Source organism: Copadichromis virginalis, linkage group LG23, assembly GCF_057382275.1.
Source record: "Copadichromis virginalis isolate Kocher_CV1m ecotype Utaka linkage group LG23, C_Virginalis_male_GT1.1, whole genome shotgun sequence".
Taxonomy (NCBI): Eukaryota; Metazoa; Chordata; class Actinopteri; order Cichliformes; family Cichlidae; genus Copadichromis; species Copadichromis virginalis.
The window spans coordinates 37,696,489-37,717,965 of NC_140639.1; the positions used below are offsets into that span (position 1 = coordinate 37,696,489).

Sequence of the window (21,477 nt, forward strand, 5' to 3'; positions counted from 1 at the left end):
ACAAATTCGGCTCCTGTTACAATTGTGTCAACCCAGGATTAGACTATTAGGAAGTGAACTCAGGCCCTTGCAGCCTTATAGTATATGCCTCACCAGCTCAACCAAGTGCCCTCAGTGTGGATTTAATAATAAATATAAAGTACAATTATAATTTATCCTGCTTGAACTAGATTGCACAGGCATACCTAATGAAGAAGTCAACAAGTGTGGCTTTAACTAGTAGGAATGCATGGGAAAGGTTGTAGGGTGGTAATGGGTTGTGTTGTGGTAATGGGGATTATCCTGATATAATATAAAAAAAAGAAAATGGTCAAACAATAGCAATGGAATTTTTTTTTTGAAACTGTGAAACTGAAACTGAAAAGTGTCTCATCTGGAAAAGGGTCCAGTAGAGATTAACAGATGGGCTGGTTCTGCTTCTGCAGTGATGCAGGATGCAGACACTGTATTGGTCTGTAATGGTAATCGTGAATGTGAAAGCAAAGCAGTCGAAGTACATCCATCATGAGCTTTGTTTAGTGACCAAAAGAATGAGACCATGGATACATGCAGCAGACATGAGTTTCCTCCAACGGGTGCCTGGGCTATCTCTAAGGCTCTCCCTTAGAGAAAGGACGAGAAGTTCTGCTAGCCACAAGGGTCTCAGAGTAAAGCTGCTACTCCCCTACATTAAAAGCAGCCAGCTGAGAAAGTTTGGATATATGACTAGCAAGCCTCCTGGATGCCTTCTTTGTGAGGTATTCCAATCATGTCCTACAGGGAAAAGGCCCCAAGTCAGATCCAGGACCTGCTGGAGAGGTGATATTGCTTGGCCCAAGTGTCCCGAGCTGGATGAGGTGGTCAGGGAGAGGGCAGTAAGGTCTCTGCTGACACTGTAACCTGGATTAGTGGTAGAAGATGGATGGATGGATGGATGGATGGGTGGATGTATATACAAACATTGTTCAGGTATATTGATGCCTTTATCCAAAGCCCTCAACAAAACAGTGATTGCATCAATTATAATTCTCAGAATTTCACTGGGTAATCTTCCTCAAGAAGATCACATAGCTCTAAAAATGCTCCAGCACTTTAAAAAAGCAAAATGACAACAAAAAACAATAGATTAAAATCATATACATATAGCAGGTAGAAGGTTTGAAGGATTCATTACGGGGAATATAAGACGCCTTTTATTGGAATGGTTAGAGTTTGTATTCACAGGTGTGGAGAGTGAGATACATTTGGCTCAGAGTCAGATTAAAAGCACAGTTCTTTTTTCTTTTTTTTTGCCTGTCCCGTTTGGATCTTTAGCCATCAGAATTGTTGTCTGAAGGCCAAGAAAGATGCCAAGTGGATTTACTTTATCAAGTGGATCATCATGGCCTTGCCTTATTGGTCCATTTGATTGACCTTTATTATAATTATGTATTTATTTTATTTTCGTTTTTTAAAGACGGGACAGACATGACTGGGGGATAGGAAAGTGAGAAAGAATGAAAGAAAGAGAGGGAGAGAAAGAAAAATAGAGGGGAGAAGAGATGGTGAAAAAGGGGGGAAGAAAAAAGAAAGAAAAACAAAACACCTGGATCACCTGTACGGAGATAAAAAACCAGAAGGGAAAACAAACAACAAAGAGCAACATAATAAAAACAACACCATCACAATAAACTAGCTAACAATAGATAACAGTAAATACTTTTGTAATTTCACCTGTTGAGAATGAAAAAAGAAAACAAGCAGAAGAAAACGAGAGCAATAGAATAAACAACATCACGATGATATATGGGAATATAACTGTAAATACTAAATATTAAACATTATTGTGCAGCACATAAGATCGACAGCGCACAGTGTGCTTTGAGGTAGGAGCCAAAAAGGGTGTAGTTTGTGTGTGTGAGCACCCGTGTGTACAACTGTGAGCATGAACGCGCTTGTTTTTAAAAGGTTCCTTCATGTAATGATCTGCTAGAGGGTTTGGGGAGCTACAGCCCCGTCCACCAGGGCATGAAGCAGGTATGGAGGAGATCAAAACTCCAGACATCCAGAGGCCCTCAGAACACAAGAGACCAAGGAAGACCAACAGAGGGGCAGCCGCGCCACTATCCCGGAAAGAGCTGAGGAGAGCCCCAGATGAGGGGTCACTCAGCAGCCGCCGAGCAGAAGCTAGAGGGGCTTGCAGTGACGTGCCCGTGAGCTCTGTCGGCAGCCAGCTGTGCCAGAGTGACCGAGCCCCAGGCCGAGAGGCCAAGGGCACCCCACCCCCGAAGTGGCCCGAGCAAGCCCCAGGCTCCAGGCCCCGATAAGCAGCCACCAAGGGGTGAGCCGGTGTGTACCTAGACGCCCATCCCCGGACACAAAGAACCACCAACGCACCGATGTCTGAGGGCGTCTGCCACTGGTAGGGGAAGTGGTGGGGGAGATAGGCCTCCATACCTTGGAGGACCTGGGATGTCCCCAGAGAGGTGGCATCTGATACCCAACCTGACATATGGACACAGACAAACAGGCACACACAGATACAAACATCCATTCCCACCCTCATCTCTCATATGCAATTACTCAACACTCACCCAACATGGAGACAGACATAGAGAGACACTGTACACACAATCACACTCCCCAAGCGTACTCCAAGCCCCGGGTCTAGGTACCCTTGCCCCTGGAGGGGTAAACTGCACCCAGACCCAGGTGGTGCTACCCTTTTCCCTGGGGTGGGGAGAAGCAGACCGCTCCGATTCCGCAGCAGCAGGGAGGCCCCACATTCCAGACCCCCGCTCCAACAGGCCGCAGAGAACGGGGGTGTGTGAAGACTCCAAACCTCCCTCCGCCCACTCATATATGGTGTTGATGCATGTGTGTTCTAAGGTGCCTTTAAAACCCAGGAGGGTTTGAGAGGTGGGCAACGACGCCAGGGGTGAGGTTGTACACCCTGATGGTCTTTTGGATTGCGTGTAGCGTGCCCACCCCCAAGATCCTATATGTATGTGTTATGAGAGCGTGAGTAATGTGAATGTCTAAGTTGTGAGATAAAATTGAGGCACAAGAAGCCAGAAGGGGACAGAAGGGGGGGATGCCTCCCCTGCACTCTGGTGATACATCTTTACCCCAAGGCCCTGCATGTGTGGGTGATTGTGGTGGAGCAGGAAGAGGGAGGCAGCTGGAGATGGGGAGGGAAGGAAGGGAGGGGCAGGTGACCCCTCCCTGGGGCCAGCTCACCTGCTGACCCCAGTAGGCACCCCCATACTCTGCAACCTGCCAGGGAAAGGGGGCCCAGGCCCATCTGGACTGGGGCCCAGTACAGCAGCGCCGCCCGGCCCCACAGAGCCCGGGACAGCCTACCCAACCCCACCTCAGAGAAAACTGCACCCACCCCGTCATCCACTCATCTTCCAGACTATACAAGACAATAGACGTCCAGGCTGAGATCTTCCTCCACTTCTCCTATATCTCCCCCTCCTGCAGAGTGAGTTCCTGAAGAGAGGAGAGCTCCTGCAAGATGTAATAACCTCCCCCACCAGTTGAAGAGCCCCCCAGGTGGCTCGATGCACCGGCAGCACCCTGCGCCAGGACTGGGCCCCCATACACCCACCCACAACACACCAACCAGGACCCAAGCCCCCGAGGCCCAGCCAGAGCCCCAGCCCAGAGACGGAGCGCCCCCAGAACCTCACGCCCGTCCGGGCCCACCGAAGGGCAGCCAGGCTACCAGGTCAGTAACCCACGTCCGTCAGCACAGACCCTCCCCTAGCCCCGCTGCACGCAGCCACGAGGAAACCGTCACCTAAGAGCCAACAGAGCCCTTAATAGGCCATGACCGCTACCCCGGGTTGAGCCCTCCAAGGAAGATGTTCCTGGGGAACCCCCCGACGCCCTAAGCCTATCTCTACCCCCAACCAATCACAACAGCGAAGGTGGGACTAAACTATGACCCCCCACCCCCACTAGGTGATGGAGCTGATCAAAGGAGCCCAGAGCAATTGATCTGATGTGGTGGCAGAGGCTGTATCAAGACTAATGTAATCTAATAGATAATAGATTTCTATATTGGTTAGAATTAAGATTAGTTTTATTTTTCCAGTTCATGAGGACTGTTTTCTTGGCTATGCATAGGACAGTGAAAACCATATGGGCTATATTCTTTTCTGTAGTGACATTATCTAAGCTGCCCAACAAACACACTAAAGGGGAAGTTGGAATGTTACATTTCAGACACTTTGATAAGTCCTCACATATCTCGCGCCAAAACGTCTGAACTGGTGGACAGAACCAAAGAGCGTGGATATAATTGTCCGGTGAGTTGGTTTGGCAGTGTGAGCAGTTGTTGGTAGACGTAAAGCCCATCTTGAACATCCGATGACCTGTACAGTGCACTCTATGTAGTATTTTGTATCGAATTAATTGAAGACTGGGATTTCTAATTAGATGAAAGGTTTTTAAGCAAATCTGAGACCAGAAGTTTTGGTCTAAGTTAACTGATAAATCCGCTTCCCATTTTGCAATAGGAAGTGATATTGATTCATCTGTTTTAGAAAGCATTCTGTATATTTTGGAAAGTAATTTGGGGGTTTTAAGATTAAGAAATTGAACCACACTTGGTGGTGTTTGTAGTTAAACTTGACCTGGTTTAAATTTATTTTTTACTATGGATTTAATTTGTTGATATTCTAAAAATCTTTTCTTGTTGAACCCATATTGTGTAACTAGTCTGTCAAATGAAATAAATTCTGTTCCTTCTGATATATGTTCTAAATATTTGATTCCTTTACTACTCCAATCTGAAAAGTTTATCATATTATTGTTTTGTAATATGTCAGGGTTTTCCAGATAGGTGTACGTTTGCATGGGATTAATGAAGGCTCCATCAATTTTAGAAACTCCCACCATGCTGTCAGAGAAGAGCTGATGTTGACGCTTTTGAAGCATTCATGTCGTTGGATGTTTGAGCTGATAAATGGTAGATCTGAAATCGCTAGATTATTGCAAAGTGCTTGTTCTACATCTAGCCAAGGTTCATCTAAGAAGGTATGTTTTAGCCATCCTGAGATAAACTGAAGCCTGTTGGCTAAGAAGTAGTGCTGAAAGTTAGGTAGTTCTAATCCTCCTTTATCCTTGGTATTTTGTAGTAGGGCTGCTCGATTATGGCAAAAATGATAATCACGATTATTTTCACTGAAATTGAGATCTCGATTATTTGACGATATTTATTTAACCCTTTAAGACCTACCATAGAACCAAGTCTGCCAGAGCTTATATTATGTTTTTACATGTTGTAGTGCCATTTGTGGGAGCATTTCAAGTTGCTATACATCAATACAACTGTTATAGCCCATATTTTCATAATATGCATGTATTAAGTCCATAGTAACTACATTAATTGCAAAAAAGTGCAATAAACTACAAAAGAATTGAAAATCGTTTTTGTTTTTTTTACATATATTTCTATTTGGAGAAATTTAAGAGGTTTATCCCTCAAAACTTTAAATACAAAAAAAGTTGCAAAAAATAGTTTACAACAACAGGAAATTTAGTTTGAGTGTCTTCATAGTTTTATTTTGGATATACAGCAATTTTTATATACTGCAGGAAAAACGAAAAACAATCCTATGATGCAAATTTGCAAAGAAAGCAGCATGTGCATCAAAATAAACTATTTCCAGCAGTGCAATTCGAGTTCTAAGCATCCCAGCAACTATTCAGAAAAGTCAAACATGACTTATAAAAACACCAGTACAGGCTTTTAAGGCCTACAAGTAAAAAACTACATTTTCTGCGAAAATGACGTCACTTCCGGTTTCGGGCAGGAAATGGCGGACATGCGATAGTTAGCGGTGACGTCTGTTTCAATGTGGGAAGTGTTATGAACAGCTGATCGGATCGGCAAAGCGTGTTTCTGGAGTATTATGTTTTTGTTCCTGCAAACGCTTTTTATGCAATTTTTGCAAAGCTATATGTGGAAGGAAACCGTGACTTAGGACAAGCTGATGGCATAAGATTTAAGTTTCATATGCAAAAAAATTATTGCGCTAGCTTACATGGTTCAGGTTCTACAGGGATTTAAAAATAGTTACACAAAACGGAGCGTGCTGCTCTGACCGGCTTTAAAGGGTTAACAATAACAATGTATTGAATAATGACTTTAAAAAATAATATAAAACAGTGTGCAAATACTGATAACAGTGCAAATGTTTGCAATATAAGAAATAAATTAAAAATGTAAACATCTATGTTTAGTGAACTTTGCAGTGTTGCTCTGTGGTGCAGCTACGACACCGTAGCAAAGTTTACACACTGTGTCTACTTGATCCACGTCTGACTCCGCGAATCCATAATGTTTCCACACTACTGAAGTTTTTTTTTTTTTTTACCTCTTTTCAACCAACAGCAGTCACTCTCCTCTCCAAATAACTTCTGCTTAGCTTTCCAAGCATCCCTCGGGTCCTCTTAATTGTTGTGACGCGTGTTCAAAATGCAGAGAGGTGCGCTCGATTTGCCACACGGAGCAGCGCGAGAGTAAAGCATGAGGGAGGGGCTAATAATCGGCTCAGTCATTTTTAATGATCGTTGAAAGCCCAGATCGTAATCGTGATTAAAATTCGATTAATTGAGCAGCCCTATTTTGTAGTGTTTTTAAGCTTATACGTGGGGGTTTATCTTTCCAAAGGAATTTGGACATGTATGAAGCTAGAGATCTGAACCAATCTTGTGGCGGTTTAGTTGGGATCTTTGAGAATAAATAATTTATTTTTGGTAAGACCATCATTTTTATAGCGGCAACCGCTATAAAAATTGATATGGGTAGACATTTCCACCTAGCCAGATCGGCTTCTACCTTCTTTAAAAGTGGGATATGGTTTAATTTAGTTAGATCTGCAAGCTTGGGAGAAACATTAATACCCAAATATTTTTCCAATTGCAGTGGTGTAGAAGAAAAATTATGGAAGGAGCAATTAATCGGAAGGACTGTAGATTTTGACCAGTTAATTGAGTAATCTGATATTCTTGCAAAAGAGTTTATCAATTCAATCACCCCAGAGATATTGGTTTGTGAGTTTTGGAGAAAAGTAACACATCATCCGCATAAAGGCTGATTTTATGTTTCACGTTCTTGCATTTTATGCCCGTAATTACTGAATTCTGTCTAATTGCTGCTGCTAGTGGTTCAATAAAAATTGCAAACAGTGAAGGGGAGAGTGGGCATCCCTGCCTGGTGCCCCTCAGGAGACAGAAGCTGGAGGATGTTTGGTCATTTGTTTTGACACAAGCTGTTGGGGAATTGTATAATATTTTTAACCAGTTAATGAAAGAGGATCCAAAACCAAATTTGTGTAAAGTTGCAAATAGAAATTTCCAGTTAACTCTGTCAAATGCTTTTTCTGCATCTAAAGAAAATATTGTAGTTTCAAGGTTTTTACTGTATGAGTAGTCTATCAAATTAAGTGATCTACGTGTATTTGTTGATGAGTGCCTACCTTTTATGAAACCAGTTTGGTCAGGATGAATTAAGAGGGGGGTTATTTTCTCCAGTCTCTTTGAGAGAGCTTTGCAGATTATTTTAAGGCCTACATTTATAGGGGATATTGGACGATAGCTTGAGAGATATACAGGGTCTTTGTCTGGTTTTAGCAGGAGATTAATGTTTGCAGAATTCATATTTGATGGAAGTCACAGTTCTGTAGTAAGATGTGAGTCACAGCTTGAGGCGTGCTTGTAAATACATTCACATAATAAAGCAGCAGGACACACACACACACACACACACACACACACACACACACACTACTCCGAGGGAGATGAAATACACAGGTAGCTCAGACTAAATCTAATTTCTGCCTGACTCTGCACACTGAGCCTGTCTGCCTACACCTGACATTAAACAGCTATAAACTCTGTGGAGTGGAGAACAAATATATAGCTTATAGGGCTGGGCCATATTATACCGTTCACGGTAATACCGGTATAATGTTAGGCAACGATAGGAAAATGAAATATCGCGATAGAATGGGAGTAAAACGCGCATGCGCAGTGCCTTTGTTTTCATACGCACATGGCCGATTGTTGAGTGAAACAGATGAACCAGAATTGGTTTGTAAAAATGGTGCAACTTCCGTGATGTGGAACTGGTTTGGTGTTTGTCCGTCAGATACACAACAAAGCACATTTTTTTGCAGAACATGCAAGCGGGCCGTCGTTATTGTCGTATTTGTCGGACTAAGATGCTCTTAAATCTGGGAGTAATCTGGGTCCTAAACTCCGTATGCTTCAGGTCAAACAACACTGCAGCATCACTTAGAGTTAAAAACTGTCTAAATTCTTTCATCTTTAATAAAACGATCAGCATTGCTGCTTTACCAGGTGTAACTATAAAGTTTAACTTCCAGGCATCCATGAAAACAAAAGTTATTACATTTAACGGAGTTAGAAGTTAGCAGGAAGCTAGCGGAAGTTAGCTCGCTAGTTTCGCTAGTTACCTAAGCATGATATTGCATGTTCTGACTGAGAGATTTCTGAAAAAAATCAAACGTACAGCTCTGCTATCACTTCCAACATAAATGAAGACAGGAAACTAAACAGCAGTGACGTTTGTAGGGTTACTGAAGTTGGGCTAGCTGGTATATAATGATGTGCTACGTGATCGCTAGCGACACAGCTATGTTAGCATAACATAAACAGTGAAGCTGGAGGACGAACGCTAACACTTTTCCACTTATAAAAGTTAACGTGAAGGTTCTTCATGGTTAGAGACAAATGCAATCGCATGGCAGGATGCTGTAAACGGACCAAACTTCAGTCAGGAGAACAACTGAGATAATCCATCCACAATACGAGGTTAGTCATTAATATACTGCAACAACATGGGAATAGAGCAGCTGCCAGAGAATTCAACATTAATGAATCAATGGTACAGAAGTGGAGGAAGCAAGAAGAATGAGTTTAATAAAGTTTGATTTATCTGACTGCTTTGTTTCGCTTAATGTGCCTTATAATCCTGTGCACCTTATGGTCCGAAAAATACGTACTGCACACTGCAGTTTAATGTTGCAAAGCACCTCTTTTTAACTTCAGTGGATATTATACATGGTTATGCTCAGGATGTGTCAGCCCATTTCTACTGGAAATGCCTTTTGGTTAAACTTTCAGCAAGGAATTTGCATTTGCACTGTTACATTTTTATAAAGCTTTAATGTACATAAAAACCAGCTTCTTGTTTAAGTGAAAATAAATGGAAGGTTGTCTTTTTGCGCTAGTAATGTTGTGGAGTTGTATTTTGTCTCGCATCAATTATATCGTCGGTTATATCGTTATCGCAAATTTTCAAATATATATCGTGATAAATATTTTTGGCCATATCGCCCTGGGCCCTGTGCTTCGTACGTCGCTTACTACATCCAAGATCAAATGAAACATCCAAGACCAAATCATCGCGCTAACTCTGAGCTCGCTATTCCGGTTCCCCAAACACACCTGTTGTTGACGATTAGTATAGCTGGATGAAGTAATGTGAGATCACTGGGTGGCCCAACAGGGGCTACGCATCGATAGTAGAAACATTGATCGGCAACCCTTTGATTGGTCGGCGAAAATGTCGAAGGAGCGCGCTCGGTATTTTTCGGCAGCAGAGCAAGAACTCTTGAGTGAGGGATTTCAGGAGTTTCAGAGTTTAATTAAAACGCAAGGGAACACTGCAAAGGCTGCAAAAGCAAGGAGAGAGGGCTGGCAGAAAGTTGCTGACAAATCAAACTCGTAAGTAATTCAATAATAACAATAATAATGGAGTGGATTTATATAGCGCTTTTCAAGGCACCCAAAGCGCTTTACAATGCCACTATTCATTCACTCTCACATTCACACACTGGTGGAGGCAGCTACGGTTGTAGCCACAGCTGCCCTGGGGCAGACTGACAGAAGCCAGGCTGCCATATTGCGCCATCGGCCCCTCTGGCCAACACCAGTAGGCGGTAGGGTAGATTTATCATATCACACCATATTATCCAATATTATATTACATTATATTATATTATAATATGTTATATTATATCCCCTTTCACATTAGAGCCACAACAGGACCCACTAGAACATGGGAACAAGTAAAAGTGAAATATAAGAATATTCTACAGAATGGTAATATTTATCACTTATACTGCTTTTCGTCTCTTGGAAAGAGACCCTGAAATAATCTGTTTGTTTGTTTATAACAGCAACCAAGAAAAGGGCAGAGCAAAAAAAGACAGGTGGTGGTCCTGCACCCCCTCGTCAACAAGTTGGTTAAGTGAATAATACCCTCACGGGAAAATCGATATCTCTCTATGAGCACACTGTCGCGCTGAGCTAAAGGATCCTGTCTGTCCCGCAATATACGCTGAATTCTGAGGACTCTCCTTATCAATCTTGCACCTTCCGCAATGGGTTGCTCGCGTAAACGGACAGGATATGACTGCGACAGACTTCCCAAATCCACCTTCGCTTTTATAGCCGTGGTCTCTCATCTTGATTACACGAAGTAATTTACAATTACTACTCTGAAATATGAATTACATCTGTAATAATCACATACATGTAATAGAATGTTAATAGTACATTTCCCTTTTTTAGGGAATGACCTGTATGTATCTGTGTGACATCAATAAAAGGATCAAGTGCTGCATTATCTTTAGTTACATTGATGTTATTTATTTATGGTGAAACAGTGGTGGAATATCGCTGTTGCTTTCGTATAAATGAAGCGGACATACCTGCGTGGCCGCGATCTAATCCTGTTTACATAAAGTAAACCTGCTCCCCAGCAGGTTTACGCTTACGGCTCTGTTGCTATGACAGCAAGTCCCGGATGGGCTTCGGGGAACCGAACGATCCAGGATCACGCGAAATCGTCAACAATCTAATCCAGCTAACTCACTTAGCGCGGTACGAAGAACAGGCCCCAGCTCTAATATCTGGCATAAAGCTAACACAGCATTTCATAAAAACAACATCAGACCAACATTCAAACATGGTGGTGGAAGTGTGATGGTCTGGGGCTCCTTTGCTGCTTTAGCACCTGAACGACGTATTCAGTTACTCTGCACGTTTGGACAACTTTTGTTGTCTCATATTAAAATTAGGTGACAAATATGCTAAAAACTAAGAAATGAAGATGGGGGTAAATACCGTTTTCCACCACTCTATCCTAGGTTCAGTCCAAGAATAACAACGTGACGCTGAAAATAAACACAATAGCTAGATTTTCATCTAAATTTCAGTTTACAAAGAGCACTCTTTGTCTGCTGTCTAAAGGATAAACAAAGAAAATGATCTTTGAGCTATGTTACAATGCCAAAGTCCTTTTAGTTAAATTACATACATGTGTTCACTGAAGCCGGTAATAATCAGATCTTGCCATGCTGCCAGCTTTTATTGGATGTGATGGGAAAGGGGCAGCTACGCAGCACTGTGTAGCTGGTGGCTGACAGCAGATGTCTCGTGGCCACAGAGGAACTCTGCTCTCAGATGAAAGTATGTTCTTGGGCTGTTTACGCAAGGTTGTTTGTTTCCATTCCCACTAATGTCTGCTGGGTGTTTATATTCTATGTATGTGCTCAGGTTGTTGTACCTGTTAGGTTATATTAGACTGGAGTGTATATAATCTTTCTACCATTTATTTTTCAGAGTTTAGTTGATGGGTTTGAGTCACTTAATTGAACGATATGTTTTCACAAAGCGCACAAAAGGGCCTTGTGAGAGTCTATACCCTTCATGCTTGATTGCAGTGATATAATATAGCCCCTACTCTTTTCCCACTGCTTGCTGCGGGTGTTTTCGAGGGCAAACAGACAAGCCGGCAGCTCAGCAGGGGTCTTGGATTACTGTGAAGAATCTGTCGGGTTGCCTCCCTCTTTAAGAGAAGGGATTCAGCTTTTTTTGCATGCACTGAAGCAGGAAATAATCGATCAGCTTTTAACCCGGCTGATCCTTCCCGTGCCTGCACTCAGACTGAACCTGGACCACGCTCTCATTTAACCCAATTAATCCCTCTTGAAGCTGCGTGCCCTCACTGTTAAGAGGATTAAACCAGGTATTGGAAATGCACCTGCGACATGTCCAGCTCACTTAGCGCACATCATTCAGTAGATGTAGTCTGCAGGAGAGCACTAGGTTGGACCACTTAACCAAGGTTGGCAAGCTGTTGGCTGAGCCACCAGAATAAAGTTTTTTTGGTTTTATAGTTGCTTTTGATTTGGAGAAAACCTTTTTTTAATACTTTTAGGTAGAAATTAAGAGTAGTTAGAGTAATTTTGAAAAAAATTCCTAGTATTTACACCTCTGAGTGTTAGCCACTAGTAGCCTCGGGTAATGCCTGTTTTCCTACAGAAAATGTTCCTGTGATCATAAACTGTATATAAAAGACAAATATAGCCACTGTGACTTCATCCATTGCTTTCTGAAGTCTTAACATTAACATTTTGGTTGCTGCCATGCTGGTTAAAGCCAGAGGTTGACCATATGGCCTGATTTAGACTTCTCTGAGGAATCTTTGTTGAGCCTATGATGTAACCAGCAAGTGGCTGATGTCATTGCAGGCATTTATGCGTGTGCTGGTGCATTGTGTTAATTACCATGAGGTTGTGTCCTGGTGTTTTATATGCGGTGCTAGCCATGATAAAGACCAATATAATGCTGGGACTAATTTTCTTTCTGGGTTCCCACTCCTTGTTGTGGTAAGTTTTCCTCAGGGGCAAACATATTTATCCCTCAAGTTTTTCCACATCTTTGTATATTCAGTTATATCCATTCCGATAGTTTCAGCAATCTCCCTCCAGGAACCTGCAGACATTGAGTCCTTACATTGATGCTATGATTTTTATTCCTGTATTGTAATAGTTGCAGACGTGTAGTTACATTTCTACATTCCTTCAAGGCACTGTTGCAGATCTTTTCCTGTTAGAAGGGAGTTCTTTTACTACACTGTTGCCAAGTGTTTGCAAATAGGGGATTTTTGGCTCATTGGAGTTCTCGCTCTTATAAGGTTGATCTTATAATATACAGGCCCCCTTGAGATGACTGTTGTATAGATTTAACATAGATTTTGACAACTACACGTAATAAAACAGATGTTTTGGCTATTTAGTTTGGTTTTTGGGTCTCTATAGTAGCCATAATGTGGAAACTGCATTTTGCTGTTTTTCCTAACACAAGTCCTGAATCGCTTTGGGTTTTTTGTACAGATTAGGCAAATGGGATGTAACATTTTGAGCTTTAAAAGTGCTTTTAGTCAAACTGTATTGAGTTTGGGCTACACCAAGCTAGCTGTTTCCACCTGATACTGTCTTTATAGTAAGCTACTCAGCTGGTGACTCCAGCATTAGCTTCTATAGGCATGACGAGTATCTCGTCTTAGACTCAGCAAGAAAGAGGGTGGGTTTATTTAAAATGTTAAACTGCTCCTTTCAAAAGTTGTGTTGACTTGTCATTTTAAAACTTTACCCAAGATCGATACTTTGATGTACTACTTGTTACTCAAATCCCTGCTTGTTGAGAAGAGCTCTGGGATTTTTCTTTTTACCTGTTAAGTCTGGCCAGTAAATATACTGGAAAGAACTGGTATTGATCTGTTGGAGGCAGAAATTACATCAAAAATTGGGGCTTATGGAAACCCTACTTCTTCTATGTGAGTCCATGACAGAATACTGCATGCATGGGTAATGCAGCAGGCTGGCAAGACTGCAGAGAGCCAGTTGAGGGAGGATTTGTCATCATGTGAGGATGATTCAGACATTTAAAAATGATTTACAGGATTAGCATATCCAGATATGCAGTTTTGCAGTCCTCAAAGTATTTTTAGGGATCAATGACAGTCAGACAAGGATGCATTCACACAGTCACAGATGTGCTGACACCATTCTCCTTCGAAATGGGTCACACTAGATGTTTAGAGTGTATTTTTGGAACCAGAAATGTGTGTGTGTGTGTGTGGTCCCCATTAAGTGTTAGATAGGGAGTGTAGTTTGTGCACTAAACCTGGCTAAGTGACTCCTCTGCCTGGAATTTTGAATGTGGAATAACAGGGAGACAGTTTGTTCAGTTTCTCATCACCTTCAAGCCGACTGGAGCCATAAATCAGCCATAAATCTTTGTGTTTGCGCTCCAAGCCACTGCTCAGAGTTTCAGTGCAGGTTTCGATCTAGAAACTTTTGCAGCTTCAGACTAGGGCTTGTCAACGTGGAAACAGTCTTATCATAAAAATTCTCATATCAGTTGATAATCGATCCATCAATATATGCTATGGTTTGCATAATTCCCCTATATATATATATATATATATATATATATATATATATATATATATATATATATATATATATATATATATATATATATATATTAGGGGTGCAACGATACACAAAATTCACGGTTCGGTTTCACGGATACTTTGGTTTCACGGTGCGGTATTTTTTCGATACAAAAAAAATTGTTCATGCCTTTTTAATTTGTCATTTATTAAAATTATAAATATATATTTTAACTCAAAAGTACAGTTTTTAAATTTAATGTTGCTGAAACAACAAAGGGATAAAATAATAAATCTATCTGATCGAGAAATCACTCATCTTTGGAAAAGAGAGTTTATTACAGAGAAATGTCTCTTTCCAAAATAAAAGCTATACTATACGCTTCTTCTGGGCTATATTCTCAGCAGCATATTAAACATATCAGGTCCCCATAAGGAGAATCATGTGCTAACGGCTGTCTAAATGACTCGGGTAAAGTTTGTAGCATGCGTGCTTGTTGTTTTTGTCTGCTTCCAGTAGGATGCTGTCGGAGTAAATGTGCAGTCATATTCATTGTGTTCCCACTAGTGCTGTCAGCGTTAATCTCATTGAAATGACGTTAACGCCGCAACACGGCAATTCTTCGTTCACGAGCTACCGCAGATCGCCCTGTGCCTGGGGCTGGACGACCAACATGTTAACGAGCTAACTGCGCTAACACCTAGTTCCCACCAATGTAACTGAGTATTGCGTGACACATCCAACATACTGTTTTACTTTAGTCCATGATGCGCTTACCTTCAGGGTCATACGTAACATGAAAACCAAAATAGTTCCAAGGCTGCACTGTCGAGCGCAGATCCACTGAGCGCTCAACACAGACAGCATCGTCAGAAGGAAAGTTGATAAAATAAATGAAAAATTTAGTATTGTTCGATACATATGCATACTACATATATATATATATATATATATATATATATATATATATATATATATTAGGGGTGTAACGATATTCGTATCGATATTGAACCGTTCGATACAGTGCTTTCGGTTCAGTACGCATATGTATCGAACAATACAACATTTGTAATTTATTTTATCAACTTTCCTTCTGACGATGCTGTCTGTGTGGAGCGCTCAGTGAATCTGCGTTTGACTACTCCGCTGAGGCTGCACTGTCGAGCGCAGATCCACTGAGCGCTCAACACAGACAGCATAGTCAGAAGGAAGAGCACAGGGCAAGCTAGCGAGACAGAAGTTAAGCTCTCCTTGCAACATGGACCTCCCCCACTCTCATTCAGATCTGGCGTTTGGAATTATTTTGGTTTTCATGTGACGTATGACCCTGAAGGTAAGCGAGTCATGGACTAAAGTAAAACAGTATGTTGGATGTGCCATGCAATGCTCAATTACATGGGTGGGAACTAGTGTGTTAGCGCAGTTAGCTCGTTAACGTGTTGGCCGTCTAGCCCCATGCACGGGGCGATCGGCGGTAGCTCGTTAACGGAGATTTGCCGTGTTGTGGCGTTAAGGTCATTTCAACGAGATTAACCTGAAAGCACTAGTGGGAACACAACGAATATGACTGCACATTTACGCCGACATCATCCTAGTGCAAAGACAAAAACAACAAGCATGCTACTAACTTTAGCCGAGTCATTTAGACAGCTGTTAGCACATGATTCTCCTTATGCTGCTGAGAATATAGCCCAGAAGAAGCGGATAGTATAGCTTTTATTTTAGAAAGAGACATTTCTCTGTAATAAACTCTCTTTTCCAAAGATGAGTGATTCCTCAATCAGATACAGCGCTCGCAAAATCGCTAGCCCGACGTCCTGGGCCTAACGATTTTTTTCAGACGGGCTACCCTGCCCGTCGGGCTATTGTAGGAAGGAAAAATATATGTCAATGCTTTTGCATTCTTTCAGAAATGTAGCTGGGTAATTATGTCATTGGCATCGGTGAGCCACTGTCAATATGTGACATATTGAAATCGCGTTTGAATTTGCGCTTGTTTTTTTGCTTTCACTTTGCAATCGTGCGAACTGTGTATAGAGAGCGACAGCACTGATCTGTGAGTGATGATAATTTGTGCACCAATTCCTCTGACATCGTCTTATTAATCGTTAGCTTACTATGCAAACATGACAAGTGAAATCTCCCGCAGCAAGCTTAAACATGTGAGAGGTTGATCGCGCAGAGAATCGCTGAGCTTATGTGAGTCCGTGTGTAAAAGCAGCAGGATATATATTTTAGTTCTGCTGAGCCAAATAAGACAGGTCAGGGTGAAGAAGTGACAGCCAAAGAAAAGCTTACCACAAAACGGAGAAGTTATGACAAATGAGACTATAAGGCAAAAAGAAAGTGCAGCTTTCAGGCAGGAATCGAACTTGCGATCCTCTGTTCCAAAGGCGTGTAGTCTAACCACTACGCTACTGACCAACCTGTGCACTGCCTGGATTGATTACAAGAAGGCCTATGACTCAATGCCCCACAGCTGGATACTGGAATGCCTAGAATTGTACAAGATCAATGGGACTCTAAGAGCCTTCATCAGGAACTCAATGGGGATGTGGCGTACAACACTAGAGGCCAACTCCAAGCCCATAGCACAAGTCACCATCAAGTGCGGGATCTACCAAGGAGATGCTCTGTCCCCACTGCTGTTCTGCATAGGCCTGAACCCCCTCAGTGAGATCATTAACAAGACTGGCTACGGATACCGACTACGGAACGGAGCAGTTGTCAGCCACCTCCTGTACATGGATGACATCAAGCTGTATGCCAAGAGTGAACGAGACATCGATTCACTGATCCACACTACCAGGCTATACAGCAATGACATTGGAATGTCGTTCGGACTGGAGAAGTGTAGTCGGATGGTAACAAAGAGAGGGAAGGTAGTCAGAACTGAGGGGATTGAACTACCAGAAGGCAACATTGCAGACATAGAGGACAGTTACAAGTACTTGGGGATCCCGCAGGCGAATGGGAACCATGAAGAGGCCACTAGAAAAGCTGCAACCACCAAGTACCTGCAGAGGGTCAGGCAAGTCCTGAGGAGTCAGCTGAATGGTAAGAACAAGATCCGGGCCATCAACACGTACGCCCTGCCCGTGATCAGGTACCCTGCTGGGGTAATAGGCTGGCCAAAGGAGGAGATAGAAGCCACTGACATAAAGACAAGAAAGCTCCTTACCATGCATGGAGGGTTTCACCCCAAGTCCAGCACCCTGAGGCTGTACGCTAAGCGGAAGGAAGGGGGCCGGGGACTGGTGAGTGTCAGCACCACAGTCCAGGATGAGACAACGAACATCCAAGAATACATTGGGAAGATGGCCCCAACTGACCGAGTGCTCAGTGAATACCTCAGGCAGCAGAAACCCAAGAAAGAGGAGGGAGACGAGGAACCATCATGGAAGGACAGGCCCCTGCACGGTATGTACCACCGGCAGATAGAGGAGGTGGCTGATATCCAGAAATCCTACCAGTGGCTGGACAAAGCTGGACTGAAAGACAGCACAGAGGCACTAATCATGGCAGCACAAGAACAAGCTCTGAGCACAAGATCCATAGAGGCTGGGGTCTATCACACCAGGCAAGACCCCAGGTGCAGGCTGTGTAAAGATGCCCCAGAGACAATCCAGCACATAACAGCAGGGTGCAAGATGCTAGCAGGCAAGGCATACATGGAACGCCATAACCAAGTGGCCGGCATAGTGTACAGGAACATCTGTGCCGAGTATAACCTGGAAGTCCCGAGGTCAAAATGGGAGATGCCCCCAAGGGTGGTGGAGAATGACCGAGCTAAGATCCTGTGGGACTTCCAGATACAGACGGACAAAATGGTGGTGGCTAACCAACCGGACATAGTGGTGGTAGACAAACAGAAGAAGACGGCCGTAGTGATCAATGTAGCGGTTCCGAATGACAGCAATATCAGGAAGAAGGAACACGAGAAGCTGGAGAAATACCAAGGGCTCAGAGAAGAGCTCGAGAGGATGTGGAGGGTGAAGGTAACGGTGGTCCCTGTGGTAATCTGAGCACTAGGTGCGGTGACTCCCAAGCTAGGCGAGTGGCTCCAGCAGATCCCGAGAACAACATCGGAGATCTCTGTCCAGAAGAGCGCAGTCCTGGGAACAGCTAAGATACTGCGCAGGACCCTCAAGCTCCCAGGCCTCTGGTAGAGGACCCGAGCTTGAAGGATAAAACCGCCCGCAGGGGCGTGCTGGGTGTTTGTTTATGGCATTGTCTTAGATGATGCTTGGTGTTACAGTTTGTCCCCCACCAAGTTCGGTAACACTGTTGCTCGAGTTCATTAACATTTTCTGTTGTCAGTTTTTCTTTGAACCCTCTCGCACTCCTAACATGTCTGTGTGACTGCAGTACCTCAAACGTTAGTGCATGTGCTGCTGCCAGCAACTCCTCCTACGCTCCGTGCATCAACCTAACGTGATGTGGCTTCTGTTTTATTCCAACCACCTAATTGGTTTGGTGTCTGTCAAAATATGGATGGATTGAGTTCTACTGACTTTATATTGACCATGTCTCATACTTCAATTGAGGGGAAGTAATTTTGAAGTTAGTGTCTTTATTGTTTAATAAAACCATTCCAGGACACAGCTAGGATATGGTATGGAAGCCTGGATGGATGCAATTATTCAGAATCAAAAATATTTCTCATGGTTCACCATAACCAAAGCACCACATCACTTGTTATGTTATTTGAGGCTGGTGTCACATTAATATCAGCCAAGAGTTAATATAAGCTATTAGAGCAGGGCGATATGGCCAAAAATATTTATCACGATATATATTTGAAAATTTGCGATAACGATATAACCGACGATATAATTGATGCGAGACAAAATACAACTCCACAACATTACTAGCGCAAAAAGACAACCTTCCATTTATTTTCACTTAAACAAGAAGCTGGTTTTTATGTACATTAAAGCTTTATAAAAATGTAACAGTGCAAATGCAAATTCCTTGCTGAAAGTTTAACCAAAAGGCATTTCCAGTAGAAATGGGCTGACACATCCTGAGCATAACCATGTATAATATCCACTGAAGTTAAAAAGAGGTGCTTTGCAACATTAAACTGCAGTGTGCAGTACGTATTTTTCGGACCATAAGGTGCACAGGATTATAAGGCACATTAAGCGAAACAAAGCAGTCAGATAAATCAAACTTTATTAAACTCATTCTTCTTGCTTCCTCCACTTCTGTACCATTGATTCATTAATGTTGAATTCTCTGGCAGCTGCTCTATTCCCATGTTGTTGCAGTATATTAATGACTAACCTCGTATTGTGGATGGATTATCTCAGTTGTTCTCCTGACTGAAGTTTGGTCCGTTTACAGCATCCTGCCATGCGATTGCATTTGTCTCTAACCATGAAGAACCTTCACGTTAACTTTTATAAGTGGAAAAGTGTTAGCGTTCGTCCTCCAGCTTCACTGTTTATGTTATGCTAACATAGCTGTGTCGCTAGCGATCACGTAGCACATCATTATATACCAGCTAGCCCAACTTCAGTAACCCTACAAACGTCACTGCTGTTTAGTTTCCTGTCTTCATTTATGTTGGAAGTGATAGCAGAGCTGTACGTTTGATTTTTTTCAGAAATCTCTCAGTCAGAACATGCAATATCATGCTTAGGTAACTAGCGAAACTAGCGAGCTAACTTCCGCTAGCTTCCTGCTAACTTCTAACTCCGTTAAATGTAATAACTTTTGTTTTCATGGATGCCTGGAAGTTAAACTTTATAGTTACACCTGGTAAAGCAGCAATGCTGATCGTTTTATTAAAGATGAAAGAATTTAGACAGTTTTTAACTCTAAGTGATGCTGCAGTGTTGTTTGACCTGAAGCATACGGAGTTTAGGACCCAGATTACTCCCAGATTTAAGAGCATCTTAGTCCGACAAATACGACAATAACGACGGCCCGCTTGCATGTTCTGCAAAAAAATGTGCTTTGTTGTGTATCTGACGGACAAACACCAAACCAGTTCCACATCACGGAAGTTGCACCATTTTTACAAACCAATTCTGGTTCATCTGTTTCACTCAACAATCGGCCATGTGCGTATGAAAACAAAGGCACTGCGCATGCGCGTTTTACTCCCATTCTATCGCGATATTTCATTTTCCTATCGTTGCCTAACATTATACCGGTATTACCGTGAACGGTATAATATGGCCCAGCCCTACCAGATATAATGAAAAATTTATAACATTACAAAAAGTTCAGCTTTTTTTTCAAATCAATTAAATAACCCTTTCCAAATTTCTCATCCATTTCTTTATATTGTGCTTTCTGGGAGCTTTTAGTCTACTTCACTTTGTCAGACAGGTTCTAATTAAGTGATTTCTTGATTCAACAGGTCTGGCAGTAAACAGGCCTGGGTGTGGCTTGTGAAATTGAACTCCGCTTCCCAAAAACTGTGGTTAATATTAATAAGCAAAGCAATTACACAGGACCAGCTAGGCTTGGATAGCTTTTTTTCCTTTAATAAATGAAATCATCATTTATTCACTCTGGTTATATTTATCAAATATTAAAATTAGTTTGATTACGTGAAACATACATGAAAAAAAAGAATAAGAGAAATCAAGAAGAGGACAAGTGAGACCACCCAGTTTTTAAGCGAGGGTTCTTCTGACTGGCTATGGTTTGAAAACTGTGATTTCAACAGCACATGGGTGAAGCTGTTGATTCACAACCAGAGCTGCGTGCCAGAGGCGATCATATCAGGGATAGCTGCTCTAACCGACATCGTACAGATCCAAGAGAAGACAAAAAATGTACAAAACAGTCTGAAGCCTGAGCTTTTGTTGCATTAGGATTCACGTTTTATGAACATAACATGGTAAAGGTATGCTGACTAATAAGGGGAAGCATAATAGATTCACTTTAAAAAAAAATGCATAGTATGTATTTTAATGAGAATGTTGTGGTTTGGAAGGCTAAGATAACTTCCAGGGAAAGTACTACAATGAATATGTAATAGTTATAATAGCAGACGTGCAACACGAGCCACAGTGAATATCTTCCAGCCATTGTAAGACGATGCTTATGGACTGATGGACGTTTGTTCGTGGTGCAACAAATCTAAAATCCAGAATGCAAACTGTGACTCAAAACATCTGGAATACTGTCTGCATCTTGCTCTGTAGCAGGCATGCCATCGTTAATGTCCGGTTAAATTATGCTAGTCTGCTGAAAAATGTAATATTTAAAG

General features: G+C 42.3%; 1 protein-coding gene across 3 annotated transcripts in view; it reads right to left on the bottom strand.

The window, feature by feature from the left end:
- Positions 1-21,477, bottom strand: part of LOC146681552 (vang-like protein 1) — a 69,731-nt gene that overhangs the window by 41,493 nt on the left and 6,761 nt on the right. The gene's annotated exons all lie outside the window — the stretch shown is intronic.